The sequence below is a fragment of the Pollachius pollachius genome, assembly GCF_949987615.1.
Source record: "Pollachius pollachius genome assembly, chromosome: 13".
Taxonomy (NCBI): Eukaryota; Metazoa; Chordata; class Actinopteri; order Gadiformes; family Gadidae; genus Pollachius; species Pollachius pollachius.
Window position 1 is genome coordinate 2,391,742 of NC_136946.1, and position 12,942 is coordinate 2,404,683.

Genomic DNA, 12,942 nt, shown 5'->3' on the forward strand with positions numbered 1-12,942 from the left:
ACAGTAGTAGAATGACCAGTTCCTCCTCTACCAGCGGCTGTAAAATGGCTGTGGTTCATTTACATGAGCACGCAATACACATGCTTTTGCACGATTTCCGGATCTGATATGTCTGTGGTCTGTGTGTAGTGGGGACCTCCACTATCATGCGTTTCGGCCGCGTAATGCTGCAGCAAGTCGGCAAACAAGACGGAGCAGGTCGTAGCAGGACCGAGCAGGACGGAGCAGGTCGTAGCCGGTCGTAGCCGGTCGTAGGCGCTTACGCTCGGGGATACAGCGAGCCTAATGCAGCCCTGAGGCGCTTTGCTTTGGCGTTCTGCTTGACAAGGTGGTACATAAAAGTTGTTGGAATAATTATCTAAAAGTTATATTATAACTATATCCAGCGATAATATAGGAATAATAAGACCGTTATAATATAGAAACTATAAACAGTAATAATACAGCGATACTATATATATAGCTATACATATTAATAGTTATAATATATAATAATAAATAAACATCTTGCAGTAATAATCTTGAAATAATATAAGTTATGATATAAATACATACAGCATTAATATAAGAGTAATAATATAACTATACACAGTAAGAGTAATTATACATGTTATGATGTAAATATAGGAAGTTGTAGTAATAATTAACTACAGCAGCAACCTAGTAACTACAGTACCCCTAGTATCCATAGCAACCCTAGTAACCATAGCAACCCAAGTAACCATGGTGAAACTACTAATCATAGCAACCCTAGTAACCATAGCAACCCCAGGAACCGTGGTGACCCTAATAACCATAGCAACCATAGTAACCATAGCAACCCCAGTAACTGCGGAGACCCTAGTAACAGTGGTGACCACAGTTTCCATAATTAACCTTGCAACTCTAATAACAATAATGACCCAAGTAAGCCATAGCGACCCTGGGAACCGTGCCGACGGCAGTGACCATAGCGACCTCTCTGTCTCACCCCCACTAAAGAGGAGAACACCTGAACCAACCAGGTGTCGAATATCACATTTAACTGATACTTCAACTAATACAACTATTGTTCATACAGGAACACAGGTAGACAGACAGACGGGGGAAACACAGGTAGACAGACAGACAGGTGGAACACAGGTAGACAGACAGGTTGAACACAGGTAGACAGACAGGTGGAACACAGGTAGACAGACAGACAGGTGGAACACAGGTAGACAGACAGGTGGAACACAGGTAGACAGACAGGTGGAACAAAGGTAGACAGATTGACAGGTGGAACAACAGATGGACAGGTAGACAGGCTTACAGGGAGACAGGTGAGATGTGTGAGGTGTGCAGGGAGACAGGTGAGACACAGGTAGACAGACAGACAGGTGGAACACAGGTAGACAGATAGACAGGTGGACGACAGGCAGACAGACAGGTGGAACACAGGTAGACAAACAGGTGGAACACAGGTAAACAAACAGACAGGTGTGCAGGTAGACAGATAGACAGCTGGAACACAGGTAGAGAGATAGACAGGTGGAACAACAGATAGACAGGTAGACAGGCTTACAGGGAGACAGGTGAGATGTGTGATGTGTGCAGGGAGACAGGTGAGACGGAGAGACAGGTGTGCAGGGAGACAGGTGAGCCAGGCAGACGGCTGTGAAGGCAGACAGATGTGCAGGCAGAAAGGTTGTGAAGGCAGACAGGTGTGCAGGCAGACAGGTGAGACAGAGAGACAGGTGTGCAGGCAGACAGGTGTGCAGGCGATGGAGAGCAGGTCAGGTGAGGCTCAGGAAGGCGGTTTGTGCTTGGCTGGACCCGGACAGAGACGGCCTTCAGAGCGGATATCAGAGAGTCCGGAGTCCAGCTGAGTCACAATACTCACTCTGTGTCTCCGGAGCAGATCAGTGGAGCAGCCAGGAGCAGCTCTCAGAGAAACCGGAGGAGGAGGAGAGGGGAGGGGGGGGAGGAGAGGGGAGAGAGGGGAGAGAGGGGAGAGAGGGGAGAGAGGGGAGAGGAGGAGAGGAGGAGAGAGGGGAGAGAGGGGAGAGAGGGGAGAGAGGGGAGAGGGGGAGAGAGGGGAGAGAGGGGAGAGGAGGAGAGGGGGAGAGAGGGGAGAGAGGGGAGAGGAGGAGAGGAGGAGAGAGGGGAGAGAGGGGAGAGAGGGGAGAGAGGGGGGAGAGGAGGAGAGGAGGAGAGGGGAGAGGGGGAGAGAGGGGAGAGAGGGGAGAGAGGGGAGAGGAGGAGAGGAGGAGAGGAGGAGAGGAGGAGAGGAGGAGAGAGGGGAGAGAGGGGAGAGAGGGGAGAGAGGGGAGAGGAGGAGAGCAGGAGAGTGGGGAGAGGAGGAGAGGAGGAGAGGAGGAGAGGAGGAGAGGAGGAGAGTGGGGAGAGGAGGAGAGGAGGAGAGGAGGAGAGGAGGAGAGGAGGAGAGTACATAGCATAACTACACTACATACTCGGGGTTAGGGGTTATATTCCCTGGTAGAGCAAGGCATTAACACTGTGTGTGATCGTCAGATTCCCAGGCTTCAAGTGCCCTCTGGCAGACACACACACACACACACGCACACACACACACACAGAACCACACAGAGACACACAAAACCGCACACAGCCACACAAAAACACGCAGATACAAAAATCACACAAATTTGCGCATGCACGCACACACACACACATACAAAACCACACGCACACAAACATTTTTAGATATATGTGTATATATGTATATATATTTATATTGATATAAAGTAAATAAACATACATGATCATACAGATGTTTGTGTGTGTGTGTGTGTGTGTGTGTGTGTGTGTGTGTGTGTGTGTGTGCGTGTGTGTGTCTGTGTGTGTGTGTGTGTGTGTGTGTGTAAGCTCCTCTGTGTATAAGTCTCTCTCTGAGACCATTAGACTCAGTACTGTTTCATTTCTCCGTTGACCAGCATGCAGACCAGGTAGGAATCATTACATACAAATACTATTACATGATACAGTATAAATTATACTATAGTATACTGCTAATATACCAATATATACTTTTATACTAGTCAATGTGTACCAATAATTATATAATAATATATGGATTAATATAAACTACTAGTATACTTATACCAACAAACACAATATACTGGTATAATAATATAGTATAATATAATAAATTTGATTATATTATGCTACATGAGTATAATATATATTTATCCTATACATTTTTGCAATATACTACTATAATATGTAGCAACATATGTTCATATTTACTATGATATTATAGTGCTTTAGATGTGCCAATATATATTATATTAATGTACTGTCGTTTACATGCACTATTATATTATACTACTATAAGTACATCATATATACCATTATATTATACTAATATTCATTAAATATGCATTTATTTACTAGTAAATACTATCATATTATACTAAGTTACTGTACATGTTTCAATATATACAAATATATTATTATATTATTTGAAGATACATACTTTACCTATTCAAACTTTTCTATACTATTATACATATAAACTAAACATGTACCTATCGAAACTATTACTATTATACATATAAACTATACATGGACCTATTATAACTTAGAAATACTATTATTAATATAAATTATACATGGGCCACCAATATATTCTAGATTGTTTACAATATAAACTATACCTGTATCTATAAAAATTATGTACTCACAAACTGTATAGTATATACTGTAGATGTACCAATATATCTTGCAGATAGGTTGATTCTATACTATATATGTTGACATGAATAAACACTATATACTGTATATGTTGACATGAATATACACCATATACTGTATATGTTGACATGAATATACACTATATACTATATATGTTGACATAAATATCCACTATATACTATATATGTTGACATGCATATACACTATATACTATATTTGTTGACATGAATATACACTATTCACTGTATATGTTGACATGAATACAAACTATACACTATATATGTTGACATGATTATACACTATACTGTTCATGTTGATATGAATATAAACTATACACTATATATGTCGACATGAATGAGTTAATGAAGGGGTGATTCTATGTATTGGATGAGTTGATGAAGGGGTTATTATGTGTATTGGATGAGTTGATGAAGGGGTTATTCTGTGTATTGGATGAGTTGATGAAGAGGTTATTCTGTGTATTGGATGAGTTGATGAAGGGGTTATTATGTGTATTGTGGGAAATATTGTATGAATTGTTCATGTGTTCATGTGTTCATGTCGCTCTAAACAGAAATATTCTCACGGCCGCTCTGCTCGTTTGTCTGAGTTCAACTATCTGCTCAGCTCCTGTGGAAGGTAACACACAAACACACACACACACACACACACACATATATATATAACACAGACATATATATATATATATAACACACATATATGTGTGTGTATGTGCGTGTATATATATATGTGTGTGTGTGTGTGACAGAACTTGTGTTGTGTAAGTGTGTGTATGTGTAACAGTATATATGTGTGTGTATATATGTGTGTGTTTGTGTGTGTGTGTGTTGGTCTGTCTGTGTGTAACAGTACTTGTGTATATGTGTGTATATGTGTGTTTGTGTGTGTGTGTGTGTGTGTCCGTGTGTGTGTAACAGTACTTCTGTATGTGTGTGCATATGTTTGTGTGTGTGTGTGTGTGTGTAACAGTACTTGTGTATGTGTGTATATGTTTGTGTGTGTGTGTGTAACAGTACTTGTGTATGTGTGTGTATATGTGTGTGTGTGTGTGTGTGTGTGTAACAGTACTTGTGTATGTGTGTGTATATGTGTGTGTGTGTGTGTAACAGTACTTGTGTATTTGTGTGTATATGTGTGTGTATGTGTGTGTATAACAGTACTTGTGTATGTGTGTGTATATGTGTGTGTGTGTGTGTGTGTGTGTAACAGTACGTGTGTATTTGTGTGTATATGTGTGTGTGTGTGTGTGTATAACAGTACTTGTGTATGTGTGTGTATATGTGTGTGTGTGTGTGTGTGTAACAGTACTTGTGTATGTGTGTGTATATGTGTGTGTGTGTGTGTGTGTGTGTAACAGTACTTGTGTATTTGTGTGTATATGTGTGTGTATAACAGTACTTGTGTATGTGTGTGTATATGTGTGTGTGTGTGTGTGTGTGTAACAGTACGTGTGTATTTGTGTGTATATGTGTGTGTGTGTGTGTATAACAGTACTTGTGTATGTGTGTGTATATGTTTGTGTGTGTGTGTGTGTAACAGTACTTGTGTATTTGTGTGTATATGTGTGTGTGTGTGTGTGTGTGTGTGTGTGTAACAGTACTTGTGTATGTGTGTGTATATGTTTGTGTGTGTGTGTGTGTGTGTGTGTGTAACAGTACTTGTGTATGTATGTGAATATGTTTGTGTGTGTGTGTGTGTGTGTAACAGTACTTGGGTATGTGTGTGTATATGTTTGTGTGCGTGTGTGTGTGTGTAACAGTACTTGTGTATGTGTGTATATGTTTGTGTGTGTGTGTGTGTGTGTAACAGTACTTGTGTATGTGTGTGTATATGTTTGTGTGTGTGTGTGTGTGTGTAACAGTACTTGTGTATGTGTATGTATATGTTTGTGTGCGTGTGTGTGTGTGTGTGTGTGTGTGTGTAACAGTACTTGTGTCTCTCCAGAGACGGAGGTGGAGGAACAGGAGGCGATGGAGGAGGTGGAGGAGGAGGAGCTCTCAGAAGAAGAGGGTGAGGATGATGATGAAGATGATGATGATGGTGATGATGATGGTGGTGATGATGATGATGGTGATGATGATGATGATGATGGTGATGATGATGATGGTGATGATGATGGTGATGAAGATGATGGTGATGATGTGATGATGGATGATGATGTTGATGATGATGGTGGTGGTGATGATGATGATGGTGATGATGGATGAAGCTGATGAAGATGATGATGATGATGGTGGTCGTGATGATAATGATGATGATGATGAAGATGATGATGTGAGGATGGATGAGGATGATGATGATGATGGTGAGGGTGATGGTTATGATGGACTTGATGGTGATGAAGATGATGATGTGATGATGATATGATGATGGATGAGGATGATGATGATGATGATGATGGTGATGGTGATGATGGACTTGATGGTGATGAAGATGATGATGATGATGGTGATGATGAAGATGATGATGGTCTTGATGGTGATTAAGGTGAAGGATGAAGATGATGAGGATTGAGGAGTGTGGTTCAGGATTGGTTGTCATAGTAACTCAGAATGTCGTGTGCCTGCTTCCGTGCTTAAACAAGAAATTTAAAACAATGAAAAACGGGAACGCACAAAGTTGTGCTCATTAAACACGATATCAATCATCCATGGATTAAAGATAATTAGAACTAATTAAGCACCAACTTCAATATTTGGCGAAAAACATCTTTCCTGTGAGCCAACAATGTTAAGTGACATTAAGTCGTTTTGCCACTGGTTTATACAAGTAGCAATAGTTTATTGTAGTTGTTCCACCAGCTGTACTCATTTGTACTAGGAGCACTAGTTTAAACTAGTAGTCTATTATGACTGGGGGTACTGGTTGAGATAAGTATACACAGGTTGAACCAATCGTTTTACTGATCGTAGTAGACTGAAAAGAGCCGCTGTGCTAATTATACCAGAAGTAATACCAGTTCAATTAGTTACACTCCCTATAAAGTAAAGAGTGGCGGCTCCAGTTGTAGTACTAGTTATAGGAGTATTAGTACTAGTTTTACTAGAAGTACGAGTATATAGAGAAGTGGCCTTCCTAGTTTTACCCTGTGCTAGTACTAGTAATATTAATACTTATATTAGTTTTACTAGTAGTACTAGTTATATAGTCAAGAGTGGCTGTCCTGGGTTTACCAGTAGTAGTTCTAGTTATACTAATAGTAATACCAGTTGTACCAGTAGTACTAGTTGTAGTAGTACTAGTTAACAGTAGTAGTAGTAGTTATTCCAGTAGTAGTACTAGTTATACCAGTAATAGTACTAGTTAACACTAGTACTTTTTAACAGTAGTAGTACTAGTTTACAGTAGTAGTAGTAGTTATTCCAGTAGTAGTACTAGTTATACCAGTAATAGTACTAGTTAACACTAGTACTTGTTAACAGTAGTAGTACTAGTTAACAGTAGCAGTCGTTATACCAGTAGTAGTACTAGTTAACAGCAGTAGTACTAGTTATAATAAAGTGAGGCTGTCCTTTCCTTTCCAGATGATGATGACTCCAAGAGTCTGGATAGCATAATGGGTGAGAGGTTAATTATGAATATTTATGACATTATTAATATGATTATAAATATATATTATTAAAATATATTAGATGATAAGTCTACATCTAAATCCAAACAGAAATGATGAAAAACATGAAAAAACTAAACAACATTTTAAACATCTAATAGGCTTAAACTGAGCCTGAACCAGGTTCATGAAGACCTTCTGAACCTTTAATCCAGGTTCATGAAAACTTTCTGAACCGTGAATCCAGGTTCATGAAAACCTTCTGAACCGTGAATCCAGGTTCATGAAGACCTTCTGAACCTTTAATCCAGGTTCATGAAGACCTTCTGAACCTTTAATCCAGGTTCATGAAGCCCTTCTGAACCGTGAATCCAAGTTCATGAAGACCTTCTGAACCTTTAATCCAGGTTCATGAAGACCTTCTGAACCGTGAATCCAGGTTCATGAAGACCTTCTGAACCTTTAATCCAGGGTCATGAAGACCTTCTGAACCTTTAATCCAGGTTCATGAAGACCTTCTGAACCTTTAATCCAGGGTCATGAAGACTTTCTGAACCTTTAATCCAGGTTCATGAAGACCTTCTGAACCGTGAATCCAGGTTCATGAAGACCTTCTGAACCTTTAATCCAGGTTCATGAAGACCTTCTGAACCTTTAATCCAGGTTCATGAAGCCCTTCTGAACCGTGAATCCAAGTTCATGAAGACCTTCTGAACCTTTAATCCAGGTTCATGAAGACCTTCTGAACCGTGAATCCAGGTTCATGAAGACCTTCTGAACCTTTAATCCAGGTTCATGAAGACCTTCTGAACCTTTAATCCAGGTTCATGAAGACCTTCTGAACCTTTAATCCAGGGTCATGAAGACTTTCTGAACCTTTAATCCAGGTTCATGAAGACCTTCTGAACCTTTAATCCAGGTTCATGAAGACCTTCTGAACCTTTAATCCAGGTTCATGAAGACCTTCTGAACCTTTAATCCAGGGTCATGAAGACTTTCTGAACCTTTAATCCAGGTTCATGAAGACCTTCTGAACCTTTAATCCAGGGTCATGAAGACCTTCTGATCTCTTGATCCAGGTTCATGAAGGCCTTCTGAACCTTTAATCCAGGTTCACGAAGACCTTCTGAACTCCGTTAACTAGCTCCAGGGACAGGAAGCTAAAATGACATAAGTTCTCATCCAGAACAAGGAGCCATCGTTGTTGACCTTCTCTCCCCTGTGCTGCGGGGCTCTCTCTGCAGGAACCGGAGCCCACGCAGGCAGCAGCCCGTCCCGGGGCCCGGGTAAGATGATCCCACAGGCTTAGACCCTTAGCTTCCTGCTCCCCGGCCGCGCGGGGGGCCCGCTCTGACCCCTGGATTCCAGGGCCGGTGGAGTGGAGCGGCGGCCGCCAGGCCCCCGGGGGCCCGGCCCTGATAAGAGGAGCTTTGTTCATTCATACACCGGGGCCCTCAGACCAGCAGGTTCACCGTGACCTCGCTGAGGACTCTGGTCCTTCAGGCTCCGCTTTGACCCCCCCTCTGTCTCTAGGACCCAGCCCATTCCCCGGGGCCGGAGCCCAGAGGCCCTCGGACCACGGTGAGGAGCCGCACCAGGGGACTACCAACACAGTTACACAACTACACAACAACTAGACAACTGCCATCACAACTACACAACAACTAGACAACTACACAACTACCATCACAACTACACAACTACCATCACAACTACACAACAACTACACAACTACCATCACAACTAGACAACAACTATACAACTCCCATCACAACTACACAACAACTACACAACTACCATCACAACTACACAACTACCATCACAACTACACAGCTACCATCACAACTATACAACTACTATTACAACTACACGACTACCATCACAACTACACAACTACCATCACAACTAGACAACAACTAAACAACTCCCATCACAACTACACAACGACTACACAACTACCATCACAACTACACAACTACCATCACAACTATACAACTACCATCACAACGAAACAACAACTACACAAACATACAACAACTACACAACACCATCAAAACTACTATCACCACTACCATCAAAACACAAAACTACCATCAGAAAACATAACTACCATCAGAAAACAAAACTCCAATCAAAACACACAACTACCATCAGAACACATAACTATCAACACAAAACAAAACTACCTTCACAACACACAACTTACATCACAACACATAACTATCATCACAAATCAAAACTACCATCCCAACACCCAACTACCTATCGAACTACCTATCAAATGTGCAACCAAGATCACAACATTAAAACTACCATGAAAGACGGTGACTACAGTATAAACTACGGTGAGGATCAATGGATCAAGCTCTTTGTTTTCCTGTTAGTTGTGTTTCCCAGCGGTTCCTCCCTGCTGCTGGAGGCCAGTGACAACAACAACGCCCGATCTCAAGGTACTGGAAAGCCTCCCATGTATATATATATATATATATATATATATATATATATATATACATATATACATCAATACCCGGACACCAGTCCATCTATATATATATATACATATTTAGAAACATGTATATATACCCGGAAAGCATCCCAGTTATATATATTCATATATGTATATACCTGTATACACATATATATATAAATATATACATATATATGTGAGTTATCTCTCTTCTATATGTATATATTGATCTGGAGATTTTTTTCATGACGATGGTCCATTTTGTTTCTGTCTTGCAGTCCAAGAGGGACAGAACGTCTCGTCACTCGGCTCTGCTGCCTCAGGTGAGCGTCCTGAAACTTCTAGTCCCTGAGGAACACCTCTGGTACCTGAGGAACACCTCTGGTCCACGAGGAACACCTCTGGGCCCTGAGGAACACCTCTGGTACCTGAGGAACACCTCCGGTCCACGAGGAGCTTATGGTTCTAAAGAACTTCAGAGGAACGGTTCTAACAAGCTTTAGAGGACAGGTTCTAACGAGTAGCGCACCGCACCAAATCCTCCAAAAGTAACAGAGTGGTCTTTGTGTTCCAGTGATGGTGTCTGATCCGGGGCCTCCAGCCTCCGAGACCTCCCCCCTGGCCTCCACCCCTCCTCCCTCCAGCCCAACTAACCCACGGTCCCCAGGTCAGTCCTCCGACCGCAGCCCACACCAGGCCACCTTCACCCTCCCACCTCCACCCTACCACCTCGGTCCTACCAGCTGTCCAGTCTCCTAGCCTCCCACCAGAAGGACTTCCTGATGTTTAAGGCTCTCTCTCCCAGCTCCAGGAGATCCGACCCTCCCAGTCTACCTGACCTTTAACCAATCGGATCATCCTTCCTTCGCTCCGGACCCGTCCTCCTCTTCTCCGGAGCAATCACCTTCCACTTCGGACCATCCTTCCTCCACTCTTGGCCAATCACCTTCCACTCTTGGCCAATCCCCTTCCACTCTTGGCCAATCCCCTTCCACTCTTGGCCAATCACCTTCAACTCTTGGCCAATCACCTTCCACTCTGGCACCAGGTTCTGCTGCTCTAAACACAGCCTCAGACCACGCCCCCTCTGTAGGGCAGCAAGGTAAGAGACCACCCTGAACTGTTCTCTGGTGTTAGACTAAGTCTTCTTCTCTGGTGTTGGACTAACTCTTCTTCTCTGGTGTTAGACTAACTCTTCTTCTCTGGTGTTAGACTAACCCTTCTTCTCCGGTGTTAGACTAACTCTTCTTCTCTGGTGTTAAACTAACTCTTCTTCTCTAGTGTTAAAACAACTCTTCTTCTCTGGTGTTAAACTAACTCTTCTTCTCTTGTGTTAAACTAACTCTTCTTCTCTGGTGTTAGACTAACTCTTCTTCTCTAGTGTTAAACTAACTCTTCTTCTCTGGTGTTAGACTAACTCTTCTTCTCTGGAGTTAAACTAACTCTTCTGTTTCAGAGTCCCAGTCGACCACAGCTCCTGCTAGAGAGCAGCCAGGTGATCTCAAACTTTATTATCTTCATCCACATGTTCTTGTTAGGATTAAAGTGGTTGTATATATATATATATATATATATAAACTATATAATATATATATTGAATATTAAAGTATATATTATATACCCAGCCTGCTTCTATGTGGCCCAGGGACTTAAGCCATAAGTGTTAGCATTGCTAGCATTAGCATGGCAGCCTGGTGGCGGAAAAGGACACAAATGGAAAGGGTTGGCTCATGCCACCATTTTGTTCAGAATACATCTCGTTAGAACCTGTGTTCTGTTGCAGGAAATGGCCGCCAGACTCTCCTAGCAGACACCGGTCGAGGTACCTCTTATGTCTCTCTCCAATAACCATAACATTCAGAACATCATGTAACCTGCTTCCTGTGAAACCCTGACTGCTCTCTGTGTACAGGGAGTAGTGTTGCTATGGCGACTGTTGTGGATGGTAACCGAGGTAACCAAGTCCAGACAGGTAGAGTCCCGCCCCCGTGTTACCTGATGAAGGCTAATGCTAACACTGCTTCTCAGCTACTTACGAAGGCTAATGCTAACACTACTTCTCAGCTATTTACGAAGGCTAATGCTAACACTGTTTCTCAGCTACTGACGAATGCTACCAATACTTTTCAGCTACTGACGAAGGCTAACACTGCTTCTCAGCTACTGACGAAGGCTAATGCTAAAACTGCTTCTCAGCTACTGATGAAGGCTAATGCTAACACTGCTTCTCAGCTACTGACGAAGGCTAATGCTAACACTGCTTCTCGGCTACTGATGGAGGCTAACACTGCTTCTCAGCTACTGAAGAAGGCTAATGCTAACACTGCTTCTCAGCTACTGCTAAAAGCTAATGCTAAAAAAAAATTCTCAGCTGCTGATGAAGGCTAATGCTAACATTGCTCCTCAGCTACTGATGAAGGCTAATTCTAACACTGCTTCTCAGCTACTGACGAAGGCTAATTCTTACACTGCTTCTCAGCTACTGACGAAGGCTAATTCTAACACTGCTTCTCAGTTCCTGATGAAGGCTAATGCTAAAACTGCTTCTCAGCTACTGACGAAGGCTAATGCTACCACTGCTTCTCAGCTACTGATGAAGGCTAATGCTAACACTGCTTCTCAGCTACTGACGAAAGCCAATGCTAACACTGCTTCTCAGCTACTGATGAAGGCTAATGCTAACACTGCTTCTCAGCTACTGACAAAAGCTAATGCTAACAATGCTTCTCAGCTACTGCTAAAAGCTAATGCTAAAAAACATTCTCAGCTACTGCTAAAGGCTTATGCTAATGTCTGTTGCAGGTACAGCTGCTTATCAAATGGACGTAGAAACGGGTAGGGCACCTTAATAGATCTGTATTATATCAATCTATCTATAACCACACTTTCCTAGATCTATATACCTATCTATAACCACACCTTCATAGATCTATATACTTATCTATAACCACACCTTCATAGATCTATATACCTATCTATAACCACACCTTCATAGATCTATATACTTATCTATAACCACACCTTCATAGATCTATATACTTATCTATAACCACACCTTCATAGATCTATATACCTATCTATAGCAACACACCTTTATATAGTCAGAATATATCTACAACACACCTTAATATATTCATAAATTATCTATCTATAATCACATAGATTTATGGTCTAAGGACTCAAAGCCAACACCAGTGACAAATATAACAAAGATAATTGTATATTAAAT